Here is a 12,543-nt window from a genome sequence, read left to right as displayed (position 1 = left end):
TTCTTCTAGTAATACCTGAAAGTCTGGCATTAGAATATTATTAGAATCAGATGTTGCGAAATTGTTGTGACGTTCTTACCATTTTGACTCTGAATTAATTTATCATAGCACTATTCAACAAATAAATACGTTTTATCCCGGCATTGTAAGGCTGTAACTGCTTTTAACCAAGGAGAGAATGAAGAATTAAAGCAGTCTTCTTCTCTTTCCTGTAGGTTAATCGTCGGAAACGATTATATATATAGGCAAGTCGCGATAAAAATAGATAGGTGTCTTTGTTACCTCTTTTTCCCTTTTAGCTTCATTCACACTGCAGCTATGCAGGGGTCTCGTCTCTCGGTGCCTGTCTATTTTTGCTTTTCCTTCTTTTTTTCTTTCTGGTGGCGCTTGTTTGGTAGAACGCGTCCTTATAACAGTTTTCCCCGAGACGAGAGACTCGTGTTTTTGGTTAGCTGGAGGTGACACTCGCGGAAGAAGTTTGGGCCCCGAGGGAGAAGATCCCATTTGTTCTAATCCACTGCCGAAACGATCCTTTACATCCCCGCGTCTTCTATCCTCTCTCTCTCTCTCTCTCTCTCTCTCTCTCTCTCTCTCTCTCTCTCTCTCTCTCTCTCTCTCTCTCTCTCTCTTCTAACTCTTTCTAACTCTTCCGTCTCTCTTATTTTGTGGCCTCCTTCTTTTCTCGCTTTTTCTTTCGTGGTATGTAATTCCAAAACCAATATAAACTCCCTGAATGAGTCTAAAAAATTCATAAAAAGATTTTGGGTTTTTATTTTTTTAGATGGTAGCTGTAAGCTGGCTTAATTTTAAAGACTAGTGTCATGCGTGGTAAACATTTCTACAGGGGCTCGTAGGAAATACATTAAGTATTTACCCCTGTAAGTCAGCTCGACCCGAACACAAATGCATGGGAGAAAAGAATAAAAAGAAATTTACCAAAAGGATATTTTTGTACTTTTGGTTTTAGGGGATAGATAGATGGGAATCAAACCGTCATCTACGACGGTACCATTTTTTTCTTTCTCCGAGGCCATATTTTTTCGTGAGGAGGGAAATTCTAGTTCCTTTTGGCTATAGCTTTTGTTGAGAGCGTCCTGCCACTGCAGTGGGATGGTTTGGAAATGAGTATTCTCGCTCCGAATGATAAGTGATAAGATGGAATAAGAATGGATACGTTGGAAGCTAGTAGAGGCCAGGATGGAGCTCTCTCTCTCTCTCTCTCTCTCCTTTTTTAGCAGAAGGAAAAGAAATAGAGGAGATTTCTTATAGGAATGGCCGGGTTGAATGCGTCCCCGGAATCGATTTGGTTTTTTGGGGAGAAGGAGGAGGGGGAGGACTAGCATCTTTCTCTTTCTCCTCTCCTCTCGCGTCCTATTTCTGATTCCGCCCTGAGAGAACAACCGGACGATATAACGCCGCTTGAAATAAAACATGAAAAGATTTTTCGACCCCTCCCTGGCTTCCTCCATCGCGCTAGAGTAGGGGGTGTGGTTAGATATATTTATACATTTTTTCTAGAAAATTTTCCAGTATAGCGGGAATAAATTGTACACATCTATGAATAGTATTTCCCCTTAATGTAAATGATTCTCTGGGAGAAAGAGATTCGACTTATGTCTGAATAAAGCGCGAGACATTTTCCTCTTTTTTTCTCTCTCTCAAGGGCAGGCTAAACTATACTCAGTTTATCTTAGGCTGCTATTACGCGTAAGATGAATTTTAGTTTACATTTTCAAATCCTATTTTGCGCATTCATTAACATTTTTAACGATGACAGTGTAAACAACTGAAAGTTTTACGAGGAAAAACAATCTAACCCTTTATTTCGGGAATGGTTATCCTTACTTTAAGCCCCTATGGATATTAATTCGGTGTTTATATTAGGTTCTTATAATTAATGCGCGAAGAATCAGGGCATCTTTGCCTTTTTTCCTTCTCTCTCTCTCTCTCTCTCTCTCTCTCTCTCTCTCTCTCTCTCTCTCTCTCTCTCTCTCTCTCTCTCTCTCTCTCTCTCTCTCTCTCTCTCTCTTCTTTCTTAGTCGTCAGATGAGTGTCAGAGTCGGGGCGTTATTACAGAGCCGTGCCAAAGTTTTATGGTCCTTAATAGCCATTTTTCGTTTCTTATCTTTTGGTATCTTTTCGTTTCGTCAGGGCCATAGCGAGCTATACTATACTTTCGGATTGTGTCCGCTCTGATAACGTAGTGACTTTCATACCAAAGGAACGAACGGAATACGGAGGGGTTTTTTCTTTCTTCCTTTCGTTCTTTACCGTTAGTAGCCCATCCCTTTTGATTTTATTTGTACTCTCATAGCGAAGACCTAGTAGAACCCCACAAAATTGACGGTAGAACCCATTTTTTCTCAACAACCCTCCTCTCGTGTCGTGAAACACGGTAATTATTGTTTTTTACTTCTTTCTCTAGATAGTGTTGGAGCTAGAAAACGGTAGAAAAGATATTTTTATCTGCTCCAATCCAGAGTGTTTGAGTTATAAGAGCGACCTCCCCTTCACCCTAACTCTTTACCTCCTTCTTCTTCCACCGTGTCTTCTACTCGCTTGCTTTTTTTCTGGCGCTTCTTTTTTAGCGGTATAAAAAATATAAGCAGACGTTTCGCTAGCCCTAATCTTTGAGCCTTAGGAAAAAGATGGCAAACATAAGCGCGTCGCGAGCGATTGATCCGTAGACCTCTTTTATAAGTGGAGAAAACGTCTTTGGTTAGGCCTTTTCGATCTCCCCGTCCAAACCGGAGACGCTTTACTTTGTAGTGTATAGTCTGTGTATAGTAACGTGAATTAGTTTAATTTCAATGTGAATATTATTTTAAGATGCTGGTATATGTATTGGAAACGTTTGAAAGCCTAAGATTGGGTGCATGAACGAGTTCTAAAAGGTTTTATATCTAGCTTATAGATCAGGTTAAGGAAGGGTCGGTATTCTTGATGGAATTGAATAGGTTCTCGCCGGTAGTAGTCTGTAGTAAGTTTTTTTTGGTGCTGCAGGGGTGGGCCGCGCGTTCCCTCTTGTTTGTATATTCTGTCAAAGCGGATCTCGCTTTTGGGCGCGCGGCACCAGCTGTAGCTTGTTCTCTTGACTCTGGGTGTAGGTCTTCGGCAACTTTCTTTAAGGACAAACAAAGCGATTTCTTTCGGGTTCTCTCTCTCTCTCTCTCTCTCTCTCTCTCTCTCTCCCCATCATCTTCCTCCATTTTTGCTTCTCCGGATCTTTACGCCTCTTTCTCTTTCGACTCGGGCGACTAGGATTTTTTTCTTCTTCTTCTTGTTTCTCTTCTTCCATCTTTTGTTCCTAGCTATTAGGCCGTTCGCGTTTACCCCCCAACCTCCTCAGAAATGACGTCGAAGACTTAGCTACTATGCCTGTACCCTTTACTGGATATATAGATTTTTCTATTTTTTTTTTATGCTCTCGCGGGTTGGCTGGGACCCGTTCGCTTGATTGGCGTTTGGACACTTCTCATGTTGACGCTCCTTTCGGGCCCCTTTCATTTCGCTTCAGATCCTGCGCAAACGCTCGTTTTCCAGGGATGGAGCTAACCCTTCCAACCCTTCAACCCCCCTGTACCTCGTCATCCATCCAGAATTTAATAGGAATTTTTTATTTTTTGGTAAGGCTCTACCTCCGCTCGCTCTCTCCAAATTGTTGACGCATCAAGTCAAAATGATTTTATATGAATTTTAATTTTAAATGGTTCTTCAAATATGGGTCATCATAACAGTTTCAAGTGAGGAAATAAAAAAAAACCAGTGGAATAACAAAGTCACGTGCCTGCTTACGAAAATCTCATTGAAATTCCAGACTATATTTTCGCGTTCAAATCCGCTCAAAGTCAGTAAAATTTTGGTGGCATCTTTCTCTCTCTCTCTCAAAAAAAAAACGTGAGATTTAAAATGATCCCCTGTTTGAGAGGAGGACGTCATCTTGGTTTTTTTAATTCGTGTCGAAATATCTTCCTCCGCCCCCCGCCCCCTTTCCTTGATCCTTTCCCGGAATGACCTTATTTCCTGACCCCTTCCACGTCCCGCGCTCTTACCAATCTCTTCGGTTTCTCGCGATGCTCCGAGAACTACGTCCGACTCTTAAAATGGATTCCTTCTCTTTGGTGACCAAGGAGGGAAGAGGGATATTCTATTTCTTAAATCGCTTTCTATTTATTTTCCGCCTATAAAGATTAAATTCTTTTGACGTCCAATCATATTCGCTGGCTTCAAACGCGCATATCCATATCCTCGTATAGCTATAGCCTACTTCCCTTTTCTCCAATGTCTTTTTCTTTCTTTCTCTGTTCTTTTTGGGGGTCCTTTTCTCCTTTTTCTTTCTAGAGAATTGAAAATATTCCCCTCTGGATAATTTTTCAAAAGAACGCGTGGTTTAATCATCGAAGCCGAAAGTGATACATCAAACTATCAACATTCTTTTCCTTTCAATCTCCTCTTCACCTCCTCGCCATCGATTTTGTTCAAAAAAAAATATGAAAATAATAAAAAAAATGCCAGGGGAGTTACAATCCTTTTATATTAGTTACAAAGCCAGTATTTGCCCTTTTTGGCGGGATCGAGTAGATGAGCTCTTCCTATTGGCAACCAGACAATGAAATTTCCACGCTTTTTGATGTTTTCTGGAGCCCTTCATGATCTAAAGAATACATAGAAACGTAGTAAACACTTGAAATATTTATAAGTATCAATATTTGAATATTCCCACGGAGATTTTCCATCACGAGGCACTATGGGTAACAAAATAACCGCGTATAAAATGTATCCGTGATTTTAAATGTATTTGTTAGCAACAGAAATGGAATGGTTCTAAACCTTTCGAGTGTTTCAGTATTTTCTCGGCAAAGTGTTAAATAATGGGAAAGGAAGTAGGATACAAGTATCGGAAATGCTTGGATTGACTTGGAAATGTACGTCGTGAATTTCGATTTGTTTTCTAATTAGTCAAGGGTCAATCAACTTGGAATTTAAAAATATTCTGATCCTTAGGGAAGGAGGGGGGGGCAAGTTCGCCGGCCGTTCGCCTGTCTCGTCCGGAAAAAGGGGGAATCAATTAAAGGCGAGTTAGAGCGGGCGGTTTTACGATGACGCATCGAAAAGAAATTAAAACCTGCAGTGGGTGGATGGATCAGTTAGGCTTAGCGAGAATGCAACCTCCCGGATCGTTATTTGGCCGGGACAATTGCCAAAAAATGGGATGGAAGAAGGGATGGACAAGACGATCTTAATTAATGAGCTTCAGTTATGATTTACTCATTAATCTTCCTTCCCCCCTTCCGAATTTATACCTCTACCCCCATCCCCCATTTTTAGTAAAGGCCACAATTTTTTTACCACCCATCTCGAGACTTTTATAGTTGAATGGTGGAAAACACCTTCAGTTTGCTCCAGAGTTAAACCTATTTAGGAGCAAGTGAATGCTGGGTTATTAAAAGTAAACTTTGTATGGTTTCTAGTATATTTTATAGGGATTTTAGGAAAGGTGGGGGTGAGGGGGGGTTCATGGGATGCGGTTGGCAATGCGAACAAAGCCAAGAGTGATGGTGCGGAGAGAGCATCTTCTCTAGCTCGCGCTCCATGATCGATGAGATACGCTAGGAACGATCGTCCTCTAGCTCCTCTCCTCTCTTCTCCCATCCTCCATTTCTTCTTTTCATTCTCCTGAACCCAATCTGCAGATGAAATATTTGATTAAAAATCGCAAATTTTGGTCTAACCACGCTCCTACGATATGCCGCCTTTCTCGCTCAAAAAGAAATGTTTCCATGCAAATCAATAGATATTTGTTTTTTAATATTTTAAGTTTTTAGAACAAAAATAACCTCAATCATGTTAGGTTAGTATTTTATGTATATCTGTCTGTTGTAATATTCCTCTTCACAGTTTAAAAATGGGATAGAACAAAATGTCTTTCTGGTTAGGGTGTTTTTTTATCATAGCGTTACTAGAAAAAATAAAATTACGACAAATTCGGTTGGTTTTAACTTTTAACGCGAAAAAAGCTTTAAACTTTTGGGCTGACGATCGTTGTTACGTTGTAAAGATGTAGCAATTAGCCCTTCGTGTCACGCGTTCCCGTTTTGACCCAGGATGCTTTTTTTTTTGTAACCAAGAGTTTGCAAAGTTGAGAAACAAAGCGCGAAAACCATGTTCGAAACTAGCACGTGTTAGTCTCAACGGCTTGGTCTAAACTCTGGGATTATAAGGGGTCGAATAGCGATGAAATAAAATTGCTTTGGAAAGCCAAAAAAAAAGGGGCGTTTATATAACGGAAATTTCGTCCTAGTTTCTCCTTGCTAGCTGTATAGGGTTTTTTGACCACAAATGCCAAGGTGCCATACGTGCTTTTTCAACCGCTGATTCCTACCTTTGACTTCGGTTTAATCTCGTGGTTAAAAATGTACTAGAAGCCGCTGTGATGGGGCTTTACTTTAGAACCGGGATGAGGGTGAACGTGACGTTGCGGTTTGATAGGCTGTACTGGGAAATATCTTTAAACCTCCTATATATCCGTCGTACTAAGTCGCTTCGGGGTCTATTTCGTGGTAAATTTGATCATAGTTCCACACTGTTTTTTGAAGCTACTGCCTGGAAGATGATGGGATGGGAAACAATAATAAGAGTTTTTTCTTCTCGCACCAGAAATTTATAAGCCCCTTATTTTTTTTTACTTCCTCGACTTAAGATGAAATTTTTTTTATTTTATTGTTTGTAATTTTTGACCTTGCCTTGTCTAGAGCTTCCCAAGTATACTAGGAAGTCTGAAGATCATTTTTACGCATCTCCTCCACTCAGAAGTTCCTCTCTAATGAGACTTTTTAGGCTAATGATGATACGTCAGAGAGGACTAATCTTAGTTTAAGTGTATATTCATTTTTGTTAAGGCCTACTAGGAAATGAGGGAAGAAAAACATTTAAGCCATGCATGGAGACAGACGAGGAAAGGCCGAGACTTGTTTCGCAATCATGCACGATCATTTAGATCTTAATCTTTGTTTTTGTCTCTCGAATGGTGTACTGTTTTTCGAAGAATCAATTTAATTTTGATGAACAAATTTAGTAAAGTTACACTTAAAGATCGAGGCATTAAAACTTAATTCCTTTTAACCAATTTCGTATTGGGATGCGAGACTCTAACAGAGAGAAATTTTGATAAAAGGCAGTTGCCGTTGTTTATTACAGAAAACAAACGATGAGAGAGGGAGAGAGAGAGAGAGAGAGAGGAAGAGAGTTTAAAATGGAATGGCCATGTTTCTCTCCGGACTGCTAATAGATAATTGAAGCCAATGAGGCGCGTAACGAGAGATTCTAGCTCTCTCTCCCCTTCAACCCATCTCCATAGATCTCTCTTTATACCCTTCCCCCTCTTTCTATCCCGTTACGGTTTAGTTTAGTATAAACTGAAATCATTCCCAACTCCATCCCCCTCTCTTGTTCCCTCCCTATAAAAGTGTATATTTACAGAAGCTCGCGAGAGTCAACTTTGGAAGCAATAATTGCCACGTAATTGTAACGAATCACCCGCTATAAACAGGGACGTTATTGTATCGGGTCCGAAAATCGGTGGAAGCCAAAAGGGGTACAGTCCGGAAGAGGGTTTGGGGGGATGCCCGGAGGACGCGGAGAACCGGGGGAGGGGGGGGTTTGTAGAATGTAGTGACCCGCTCCGACACGCTGTCTTTTCACGCTCGGTCGCTTCCCCAAAATCGTTTACCACACAATCTATTTCGAGACAAATGCATTAATCAAAACTCCCTTAACATTAGCTAGCCGCGACGCCAGAGATTCCTTCGGCTTTACTCTAGCTTTGTTCGATTTAGAAATCCATTTCTTTGAGTGCCCTCGACACTGTATTAACGGACTTCGATTCAATGTTAGCTTCGAACTGAAAAAACATAACACACGTCGGATACTACAAACCAAACCGACCCGACTCTTTGAAATAAGCAAGTAAAACGGAGAATAATTTAGGTTTCCGGTCTCTAATATGAATGTGGCCTTATAATTTAGGTCTATTTACATATTTTGTTGGGAACGCGTTTCATCCTCTTATCTCGGTTTAACTGGCAGTGGTCCTGTTTCTACCCAGATGAAGGGAAGCTAAGAAATCCTGGTTGCGCCACCATACCCTTTTTGCAGCCAGTCTATAGGGATCAGTCTGAGAGACGCGGATTCCAACGTATTACTCCGGCTAACCATCAATTTAGGGATCGCGTTGCCTTTTGCTTATTCCGATATTTGGTCCAGGGATATAAGAGAGAGTGAGAGAGAGAGAGAGAGAAATGGGAAGGGTAGAGTAGAGTATGGATGGAGCTGTATACGCGTATACGCCAAGGTTTCGGTTTTTGAGGCGTCCTCTTTGATGGCCAAGCTCACGTAACCCGATTCCACTCATTTATCATCATCTGGTCAGCTTCGGAGAGCCAGCTAGCGAGAACCTCCGTTGATAATAAGGATCTAAAGTTTTTTTTCTTTTTCTTTTTTTTGGGGACGAGCTAAAGAAAAAACTGCATGGCTGAGACCTCAGTTTCAGCCTCTAGCTATATAGGAAGATCAGGGGGATCGGCTCGGCTGGCCCTAAGGATTCTTGTTTCCTCGACCCTGTTTTTAGTCCTGTCTATATTCTGAGCCGAATAAAAATTCTTATACTGTACCTCTCTTCTTCCTTCCTTTCGCGTCACTCACTTTCCAAAATGATTATTTTGGGATGACGGGATGAGTGTTTCTAGGCGGATCGTATTACTCAGATTTTTAAGTATTTCCCCATCCCTTTTTTCTGACCTTAAAGGAACTGTGAAATAAATCCTAAATTAGAACGCTAACGTAATTTAATATAACTAGTGACGATTCGCCGTTAGGTTTATTAATTATTAAACACGGCGACAGTCTGGAAAATCCTCAATCCCTTCTCTATTTATAATTCGGTTTAATTTTATTTTATTTATGCAAGGACTAAGTTAATTTTACAAATTAAGGACAAGTAATTAATTGAAATTGACTTATTTTTCCACTTATAATCTAATCTAGATCAACCTAGAACATATTGATATATAAAATCAGAGAAAATAAGTCATTCCCGATGTTGCGATCAGGACATAAATTTACATTTCTTAGTAACTAAATATTTCTAAGACTCGAATATAGTATTCAAATTTGTCTATATCCAAATTAAGGGGGGGGGGTATACTCGAGTCGAGTTTCGTCGCGGAGAAGTGACCGGGAATGGAGCGGGGGGGGATCTGTCTGGCGATCAAACTAATTAAATTAGCCCTTTTAATAAGCTGTCACGAGCCGTTACTTTATAGGACCCAAAATCAATAGCAATAAGGTTTAATGAGAAACACTTTCCTTATATAGCAGCACGTTGACGCGACCTTTCCTATATATACGCGAAATAATCAAGTGTTTTAATAATCATTCTTAAAACTGGTGTCTTTGAAGAGTCAGCTCAGCTTCTACCTATCCCCATCACTCCCCCGCTCTCTTTCTCTCTCTCTCTCTCTCTCTCTCTCTCTCTCTCTCTCTCTCTCTCTCTCTCTCTCTCTCTCTCTCTCTCTCTCTCTCTCTCTCTCTCTCTCTCTCTCTCTCTTTCTAGCTCGCTCGTTCGCTGTCTCTTTAGTTTAGTACATGTTCTTGGTTAGTAAAGCTGGCAAATTAAAACCGCGATCCTTTCCAAAAACATTTAATAAATTAATGGAAAATTTCATAATTAATAACTATAACCTTGTTTAAATTTATTCTGAATGGAGATGGAGTGTTTTAAGAGCTTCAAATTGAGTGACAGTACGTCAAAGTCGGTGCGTGTTATTAATTACCAGATTTTAATTAACGTGTGAAATTGTTGTAATGTCAAAGATTTAATGACGTGTCCATTTTTAAAAATTTTAGAGCGGAATTTGAATCTGCACGGCGTTATCCGAAACTATGGGCCTTGGGGAAAAAAGGGGGAACTTAATCCAGATAATTTGAGGGTATGCTGGTCAATCTCATATTACTATACCGCGCAAGGATATATGCATACGTATGCGTGGTGTTATTCTGGTATATAAGTTTTAGCTATATAGGGGTATTTGGGTTTAGTTTGACGTAAACAAGGCTCCCCTCCCACTATGGTGCTGGCCCGTTTTTGACGCTGGTCATTTATCACCGGCGGGCACACTTTTGGAAAAGGGTCGGGCCAAAACTAGCTCGGAAGGCTAAAAGGGGTGAGGTATCCTTTAGCCTATAGGATGGTGATGGTTGGCCAGCTACTACACTCTGACGCGCTAAAGGGATGGAGAGAGATTGAGGAGGTGAGACGGGATGAAAGACCGGGGACGGAGGAGAATGAGGAGTGAGTTGGATAGGGGTCGCGAGATGAGGACTCATTAGTTGCACTCGACGAGCCTTAAGTAAAACGGGAATACGAAGGGGTCACCAATCTCCCACCCATCGTTCCATCTTTTTTAAGATTTTTTTCCTTTATTTCCCCCCTCTCTACACTGGCTAGTTTTTTTATATACCCATAGTGGTACGGTTATATTCCCTCCACTTTTTCTACATATCTTGGAAAGGTTTGTTATGGTCTACTCTACCATTACGAACCAGCATTTGCAATATAAATTAGATAAGAGGTATTATTTGAAAATTTTTGGCTATCTTACCGATATAACCATTTTCTATTCATATTTTCTCGATCCTTGTGTCAGATGTTATTACGCATCTGTAACTTTTCTCCTCTTTGCAAACTCGGATTGGATTTAATTGAAGGACATCCTTTTTTTATAGGTTATTTTTTTTCCAGTATTTTAACTGGCTCCTCGAAGTTGCGTATATACTTTAAAGTTTAAAGACGCTGGGAAAAGGGGGGAGGCATGGAGCCGAAATCGAAAGTTAGCTCTTAGAGAAACGAGCTGGAATCGGTTTTCTATTAGTAGCGTGTCTCGTAATTAAAGTTTTTAACCTCTCTCTAGGAAAAAGTCTTTTTCCTCCTATTCAGACTTGTGTGTTTTTCTCTCTCTCTCTCTCTCTCTCTCTCTCTCTCTCTCTCTCTCTCTCTCTCTCTCTCTCTCTCTCTCTTTCTTTCTTTCTTTTACTTCTGTTTTTTGCTTCTGTTTTTTGCTTTTCTCCGTCTTCTCTTAGTCTTCCTACCCAGTATTCCTTTCACCAAGTCTCCTCTTCCTATCCCTTCTCCATCCCTAGCTCTCGACAAAGTTATTGCGTTCTCGTCTCATTTGGATGAGAGTAGAGGCTATTTTTTTCTCTCTTTTTGGCGAACAAAATTGCGCTAGACCACTTCTTAAGAAGTGCGTTAGAGAAGGCCATTTTTTTCTTTAAACTTATCCCCTATTTTTTTCTCTGTCTCTCTCTCTCTCTGGAGTTGAAAGTAAGACGAATCAATGACAGCTCCTAAAAAAGGCGTCCCTTTCTTCTCTCTAGGTATAATTTTACCTTAAGAAATTATCCGAAACAGCCTAATAATAAATAACTACATTTTAAACAATGATACTTCAAGAATGTGTTAACTAATATTCATGGTACGTGATTACGGAAAAATAACGCTTTCAAATTTTCACCCTTTAATATTCCCCCCCCCCCTAATTCGTATCAAGAAAAAAAAGACTTAACAAATGAGGGAATGTTTTACACGATAATTATCCTTTTTTGTCCCCGAAGACCCGTTTGAGGGCGCGCCGGAAAAATGGCGATACTAGAGGTTATGGCCGGGTTAATGATAGTCGCCGACCAAGGGTTTGATACCTCCGAGCTAACTTTGGAATAAAAAAAAAAAGCTCATAGCTTAACCCTAACCCATGCACGGTCTTTGATTGGGTCTAAGTGAAATAAATAGAAGCGATTCGGGGACTGTCACAGACGCAGTTTAAATTTTATTTCTCTCTAGCTGTGGAGAGAGAAATAGGCGGTCATTAGGGAAGAGTTGCCTATTTCATCCTTGTACCCTTTCTATCCTTTCATTTCATCTCATCTCATCCCCCCTTTTTACCAAATTTCATTCCCCTCTGATCTCTCTTTGCTCCTCAGCTTCCTTCTTCCACATCCTACACCAGAGTACGTTATAATAGGAGACAGCAAAGAGGATGCCAAAGGGGGGGGGAGAAGGGGGACGGTGTTCTTTGATTTAAAATGCCGTTTCGCCTTTTAATGGCCGAAAGGTTTGCCTATCTTCCACAACCCAACGTCTCCTCTCTACATATAACGAATCGCCCTTTTAAGAATCGCGATAAAGAGAATAAGTAAAGGGATTGAAACTCCCCAGTTACATTTTCTCCCAAAGTTAGAGAGAAATTTCTGGCGTCTTGATAAACCAAACTTAAAAATATACAGGGTGTTTCTGGAAATTTTCTGTCTTCGATTAAAGGGATTATAGTGTTTTAGAGATGACCCTTTAATTGAATTAACATCGTCTTTCAGTTTCTTAATTAATTTTTAGGGGTCATCCGTAAAATACTCATAACTTGAAGTTGTGACTATCAAAATATCATAAATCATTTTCGACTTGAGTAGAAGAAATTTTCCATTCCTTGGGTA

This window comes from Phalangium opilio, unplaced genomic scaffold (genome assembly GCF_054372755.1).
Source record: "Phalangium opilio isolate 3A_F unplaced genomic scaffold, DU_Popi_V2 ptg000024l_1, whole genome shotgun sequence".
Lineage (NCBI taxonomy): Eukaryota > Metazoa > Arthropoda > Arachnida > Opiliones > Phalangiidae > Phalangium > Phalangium opilio.
Note: the sequence above shows the minus strand (reverse complement) of the source record.